The sequence below is a fragment of the Dendrobium catenatum genome, unplaced genomic scaffold, assembly GCF_001605985.2.
Source record: "Dendrobium catenatum unplaced genomic scaffold, ASM160598v2 fragScaff_scaffold_703, whole genome shotgun sequence".
NCBI classification, from domain to species: Eukaryota; Viridiplantae; Streptophyta; class Magnoliopsida; order Asparagales; family Orchidaceae; genus Dendrobium; species Dendrobium catenatum.
This window is the reverse complement of record NW_021319165.1, coordinates 582160-590224: the sequence shown is the minus strand read 5'-3', so window position 1 is coordinate 590224 and position 8065 is coordinate 582160.

Sequence of the window (8065 nt, the reverse complement as noted above, 5' to 3'; positions counted from 1 at the left end):
TAGATTAAGCTCGAAATGTCTACAAGACTTTTTTTCTCTTGAATTTTATTTATTTTAATTAGGAGGAAATATAAAGAAAATTGGTCGAAGATATAAATTGATGATGGTCTGGATCATATTTACGTGTCATTCAGGTTCATTGGACGATTTCTCTATGTTTCTTAACAAAGCAGCTTTCTAGTACAAAAACATAAAAATATTTTAAGAAGTAGCAAGAAGCCGACCCTAAATAACATCATTCAACCTTCAAGAGTTTTTTTTTTGTAAAATTTATTAATAATATATTTTTTGTTTAAGAAAGATTTATATTCCAACCTAAATTTTTTTTTAAGTTTGATCTTGGATGCTCACAAGCTTTTTTGAGATAAGCTATAGAGTTTTATATAAAACTGTTGCGAACTTACTATAGAAGAAACATGGATTTTTTCTATTAGATTTTTCATCACAAAAATTAAAATATGTGAAAATAATAAAAAAATAGTAGCCCAACAAAGCAACTAAGAAAGCTATCTCAAATAGATCTGAAGGAGATGTAGAGGAGAAAGGGATGAGAGAAATCATGCCTATGTGAGTTGTTGTACCGGTTTGCCCCCAAACTCATATGAAATATTTAAGATTTTTGAATTTATTATGGAATTAAACTTTTTATTTTGAATTTTATATGTTATGGATGTGATAGCTTAAAATAGTTTACAATACTTCCATATACCAATATATAATTTCAATAAAAATGTAGGAATTTATTCAGAAGAACTCATTAAAAGTTGTTTTGTCGCTTCTATAAAAAATTACAATTTAGTGAATGAAAATACTTAAAAAGTAAAATATTTTATAAAAATTATAATACATGCAAATTTATCTTATAAAAAAATGAATTTGAGTAGCACTATATTAAAAAAATTATTATCCTTTCAATATTTCAAATAATATATATTTTAAATATAACAAAACTTAATTAATGCTTCAAGAGTACCCTTGAATAAATTCAATTTAAATTAGATTTATATTTTTTTAATGCAGATATCGAAAACTTACCTTGGAGAAGTGAAGAAATGAAGAGACGGGCAATGCCAGAAAATCTTTTGAGCCTAAGGAGGAATGGTAGACGTGGGGCCTTGTATAGCACTCAGTTCTAACTCCAGGGTGCCTATTGCGATCCTACATGGATAAACATTTTGATTTGTTAGCCAACATTGGTGAGGCTTTCTATAAATTAAATGATTTTTATAAAACCCGTCTCTATTATGTTGGTTGGGAGCTTAGGTCAATGTTGTCACGCCCAAAAATTCACCAACAAGAGATTTGTCTAAACCATTTGGTGGATATGCCGAGCGAAGGCCAATGATCCCTCCATAATCATTCTAAATATGGTCACACGACAATCTAGAAGGTTTGAAATCCTCTAGATATATATGAACAAGAGTTTTCTAGAAGTTGTCTAGATGCTATTAGAAGTTGAAATAATGAAAGTCTTCCCCATATACTCTCTTTCCCTAGTATTGTATGCTTCACAAGTATTGTTTTGTTCGACTTTAAGACTGACTTGGCATATGCAAGGAAGGCTTAAGGACCGCACGGTCACTTGTGCAAAGTTCCTGTGAATCAGACCTGTCAAATTTAATAAGAGTTTACAATTTGAAGCTTAATATATAAATGTATGTGAATCATATTTAATTTGCCAAAATTTCAAAAAAATAAATTTGAATGATTTGCTATAATTGTGAAAGATAATATTGTCATCAAATTTGTGAACGTAATATAATCATCCGAACTTCACGAATGTCAGAATCATTCAGCGCAACCAAATACATATAAAGGACGAAATGGCAGCAGGAACTACCTCTTGTAATTTTGATGGCAGAATATTTCTTTTTAGTAAATTAAATAAATAAAAACTAAAAAAAAAATTGCCCTCGTTGCCAATGCCCAGTATTTAATTTTATAATGAGATTTCAATATATACCCCTCCATTTGTCATTGTATGCATTAAAGTTCGTTTCGGAACAAGCTTTTTTTTTTTTTTTCTAAAATTATTTTAAAAGCAATAAAAAGGGTTAACAATGAAAGTCTAAGATGTATGAACCTGCAAGGCTTCAAATTTTGAGAAATACTATTCACAATTCGTTGGGACGGCTTTCTACTACTTTTAAAAGCAACTTTAATAGTGCCTAAAAATTTTTTAAACTTATTGCGAACTAGCAATATACGCGGCAGTAGATAAAATATATAGGTTTTAGTAATGTACGTATATCCAACACAACAACAATAGTTGAGAGTCAGAGAACACCGTAACATTTTACGTGATAACCTTCAAAAGAAGAAAAATCACGCGGGTTCTGGCCCAAATGAGAAAATCCAATAAGATTTTGATGATACAAAATCTTGATTCACTCATTTACTTGGAGATGCTTGGAATTTACAATCGGTGTGGAAATATCAAATGGAAACTGTGATGATTGATGAACTGACAAAGTTAATGTGGTTGAAGAGTTCAACGACAGTAATGAAGAAAACTCCATTGATAGTTTGGGAGGAAACTTCGGCAATGGTTCGAGAAGAATTCCGTGCAGCGGTTGGAGGAACTTCGGCGTCAGTCGTGAAGAATTCTCAACAACGGTCGAGAAGAAACTCCAGCAATGATTGGAGGAAACTTTGGAAATGGTCGGGAAAACCCAGCACTGTCAGGAAACAATCCCGACGGTGGTGAAGAATATCCATGTAGTCGGGAGAACCACATACGAGAAAAACATGCGAATACCCTCAGGACTTTCTGGTGGATTTTCTGCTAGTCGGTAAATACGACGTTATAACGCGCCCAACGTGCGAAAATTTAAACCGGCCTTTTTTCCGGCCGCATGTGCGCCGGAACATCTCGACGTCCAATGCGCCGATAACGTCTGAAACCCACATTCATTGGTACTAGCGCACTTTACGGCGGAAAAAATGTTCGGCGACTTACCGGCGAAAAAATACATGGCCATTTTAAAACTCAACGACTTTGGAACCTGAGCCAAATTAGACCGGGAAAAACATCCGGCGTCAGGAAGCCCGAAAATCCGTCGGTGAATGCCTATTCCCGAACCGTAGCCCGTATGTCTGCTCATTTCTATCGCCTATTCTACTCACATCTCCCCGTTGTTTCCTCGTCGACCACGCGCTCTCCGTAGAATAGACTCGCCGACGATCAACCGAACGTCTGCCTGACGATCACCGCAATTCGCGCCGTGATTTAGTCGCCTTCCGACTGTGAGTTCCGCCTACTCCGTCGCCTCCTCCTCCCTCTAATTGTAAGTCACCTCCCTTAAGTTTTTTTTTTTTTTCATGTAATTCTTTTTTAGACATTTGATATAGCAAATGCAGATACAGGACAACACAATCATTGTTGGATGAAATGCCGAAATAGAGGAGATGAGTGGGAAAAGAGGTTTGCTCCAGCTGAGGAGAGTCCACGATTCATAGGTAGGTTTTACTTAGCATATGAACTTGTTTATTTCTTTGAATATGTATGTATTGCAATAATATGTGATGTTTTTAAGTTGGTTATTGCTATTGAACAATGTTTTAAATGGATAATTTATGTTTTCTGAGCATATGTTTAATTCTTATGTTGTGAAATGTGTTGAATTGTATGTGTATATGTTTGCATTTTGAAATTCGATTGTTGGCTGAAGGCTTTTTTTGTCATTCTATAGGTTCCGGCGGATTTTAGTCGGAAATACGACGAAAATTATGATACAACAACGAGCAATCGTTGCGTTCGTTTTTTTTCCGCCGGAAATTCTGCACCTGTTACGCACGTCTTTATCCGCCGGCGTTGTCCAACGCTTGTTTTGGCGCCGGAAAAAGCTGTAAGCTTAGGTTTGGCGAATTTACAAGTGTTTTATCCGAACGGTATTTTCGTCGACAATACCGCGCATAGGTCGTCGGGAAAATACGGTAAGAAACATTTTTGAACCAGCATTTTTGCGCCGGTAATGCCCCCCGAAAGGTTTCCTTCCGGCGTATATAAACGTCATAAACATTTATCGACAGCGCACCCAAACCGGAGTACAAAAATGCGACGGAAATGCGCGGAAACCCAGGACCTTCCGTCGATTTCACGTTGGTACCGGACGGATTATTGTCCGCCGTTAATAGCGTGTTTTCCTGTTATGACTCACGACAATGTCAGCAAGAACTCTCGGTGGTCGGTGCAAGAGAGCTCCAAAGTCCCCATCGGGCCAACCGATCAAAGGGCATCGTGATTGTTTCAATGATACAATGCCGGTCGGTCCACTGCACACTGAAGAAAAATGGAAATCCTCCAGCTCATTTTGCGTCCCAAACAGTATAAAATAAAAAAAGGGCAAAATACAAAATTAAGAAAATCTTAAATCTTAAATAATTAAAATTGACAGCCCAGTAATTTAGTTGAAAAACTAAATATTTAAAAATTTAATCAAATTTAAATTCGAATGCCATTGTAAATAAAAATAAAATACAAAAGAAATTTAAGTGAATGATTTAATTTTACTTGATAGATTTGATGCTCAATTTTCCCCAAATATAATAATTAAGCAAGCCTACTTTAGGGTTCGTTTGGGGCGCTTTCTTACGTTTTTAAGTTGCTTTTTATTACAATTTTTTCGAAATCAAAGAAAAAATATGATCTAAAATTGGTCCCAAACAAGACCTTAGGCTCTTTTGGGACGGCTTTCTGCTGTTTCCTTTAAAACAGCTTTAGTACACAAAATTTTTAATTTTAATTTTTATATTAAAAAATTGATTAAGAAACAATAAAAACACGTCTCAAACAACCTTAGTTTGTAAACATTCGACATTATTGTCATAACTAAATCGCCTCGACTAAATTTTCTTATGCACAAAGCAACAAAAAAAAATACATGACACCTTCAAATTTCACAAATTTTAATAAAAAGCTAAATTTTCAATTGCTAAAGCCTATTGAATTAAATAACCAGTTGTCTATATATAATTTTAAAAATTAAAAATAAATAAATAAACAAACCTTTAATAAGAAAATATACTACAAACAGTAGTAATAATATTAATTCTTATTATAAAAAATAGACATATATTCTAATATTTATATGATAATAAATAATTTTAATAATTCTAATAATAGCTACTCACTTAATTTGTCTATAGTAGCCTCAAACAAAACTTCAGAAAAAAATTAAAAAATAAAAATAAAAAGACAAAATTGTATCACCATAGAACTAATGATAAATTTGCAATAGGACCATATCTTCCTTCTGTTTGTTTTTTCTGGCAGCTCTATACTCGTTTAACCTAATTAAATTAGAAGAGCAAGTCAAACTCTTAACCTTTATAGTATTGTGAATTATTACTAAAGCAAGCAAGATCTTGCAAATCTCACCAAGATTTTTTGGCTTGAAAGCGGCCTAATTAACTTATTTGAGGAGGAAAGCTAACAATCAGAATTTTCCTTAACGCGTCTGATTTGTCATATAATAGTATTATACTGAATGCATCGAAGAGAAGAATATAGAAGTCACCTAGAAAGCTGTAAATTAACTATATTTTTTACTGGTACGGTCAAAAACAGGAACTTTTATTTGGTCCGGTGAACAGACGTAGAGCTACGTTCGGCCGGCACTAAGATCGCGCCATGTAGCAGGCACAAAATCGCGGATCCGACCCGGTGAATAGTGGGTATGTCGCACGTACGTTTTTTTAAATCCATGACAACCCGGTATTGCTAGGTATTGCTCGGTATTGCTAGGTATTTGTCGATTTTGCTCGGCAATAACGAGAATACCATTATGTGAAGACAAATGCCGAGCAATACCGACCGAGTTTTTCAAGAACCAAGTTTTTCTTGAAAAACTCGGTACTACTCAGTATTGCTCGGTATTGGTCTTTACAGAGCGGTATTTCTCGTTATTGTCAAGCAATACCGAGCAAATACCGAGTAATACAATACCGAGTAATACCTAGCAATACGCGAACATAGCATTCCCGGGTTCCGGTCCGGGTCAAGTCGTCGGGCCACGTGATAAAGAGTAAGAGCACGTGACGCGATCTCAGTGGTGACCGAACGTAGAGCTACGCCCGGTCACCGGACCTAATAATTGTTCCAAAAACAGAGGAGTAACAATAACATATATTTGTGGTTGAAATAATTTACTATGTATTTGAAGTTATACACTCTTAATTATCTACAATTGGAGAAGAGGAGATTGTAAATTGGGAGAACTTATTTGATCTCCTGTCGTTATAGTGTAGATCATTAGAGAAATTGTGGATGGGTGATAACAAAAAACGATAATGTGAGATACACAATGATGATCAGATAATGGGGGTTGAATGATGGTGGTTGTGGATGGGTGATAACAAAAAATGATAACGTGAGATACACAATGATGATCAGATAATGGGGGTTGAATAATGGTGGTCGAATGATGATACCTAAATGATAATAAACTGACTATGCCAGTTGTGTAGTGCTGATCAAATGGCGACGGATGGAAGACGGTGATAAGACTATAACAATTACTGATGATGATCGTCATCATTGAATGCCAAGTAGAGCTTAAGAGTTTTTCAAATCTTCAAACTCTCTCGAATATCAAGCTTAGGCCACCCTTCATAGGGAGAATAAGTGTTATTTATATTATTTTGGAAGTGATTTTTTAACAATTTGATGCAAAAAAAAATTATATATAATAGTTTTGAGAAAATAGTTACATTAGAAAGTTCACCAACAGCTTAATATTAATATTGATGGAGTTTCTTCACCACCCCAATTAACAAAGGCTATATTCAATGCAAAACTCAACACTGCGGTTCAAATTCCCTGATCTATGTTCTTTACTATTTCTTCTCCAATTCCATTAAAAAAGAGCGGATTATATTTTTTACTTAAATGTAATTTATATTTAAAGTGTTTTTTTATATATATAACAATTAAAACATTATGAGAATAAATATTTTTTATTTTTAATCTGTATAAATATTATATTATCGTAATTAAAAACCCATGTTCTTTGTGATCAGACAAATTAATATAATCCGCAAAGACAACCATTACGTTTGTCCATTTCCAATAAGCTAACTTATAATTTGAGAGAGACGTACAAAAAAATTATTAAACTAATTTTTGGCACATATGTTAATTATGTTATGGCTTTTCAATTAAATAAAACTTTATATTATTCTCTTTGTTTCTAGAAATAAATATTGATCGGTTAAAAGTTAACTCTTTTTGATCTGCATCCAAGATTTTTTTTAGTATGTTTTTTATGATTTTTAAAATAAATTTTTAAATATTAATTTTTTATTAAAAAATTTATTTTTAAAATTAATAAGAAAATGCCACAAATTAAATCTAAATGATTACCAATGATTTGATTTTGATAGTTCATTGATTTTGGAAAGGGATTAATTTGGGATAATTATCAATAATTGAAGCTACATAAACACATATAACAGAAAATAAAAAATTTAACAAATAACTAAATCAACATTGTGGAGAGAAATGCAGAAATTTTTACATAAATTATATAATATAATATAATGATTGAGGAAGCATATAAATTTAAAGAAGATTATAGTTATATTTGTCATGATCAATGATGGAGAATAAAAATCGATTTGGAGATCGTTGATCACAAACCCTCTATATTTTATAGAAAATTTGAATAAAATTATATACTAAGTATTTTTATTTCTTCTTAAATTTTTTTATGTAGATTTCAAAATGATAATTTTTCTTTTAATGAAAATAAAAATTACAAAAAAAGGGTTAAACTCCACGTGGAATGAGAATTTGCCGAAGCACCTCTCAAATGTGTTAGGAAGTGAACTAAAAAATAAACAAATAAGAGAACACCGAGGTTTAACGTGAAAAAATCTCAAAACGATAAAAAAAACAAAGATACACCACACTGAGTAATCCATCATGAAAAATAGGAGGAATTGTTCAGATCTTCATATAATTGAAATAATCAAATAAGATTGTTAGTATTTAAAGTGAGGTGGTTGTTATTGTCAAAGAAATTTTCTTAGATTATATAATTATCATGTTAGGATTTTCTGCCAT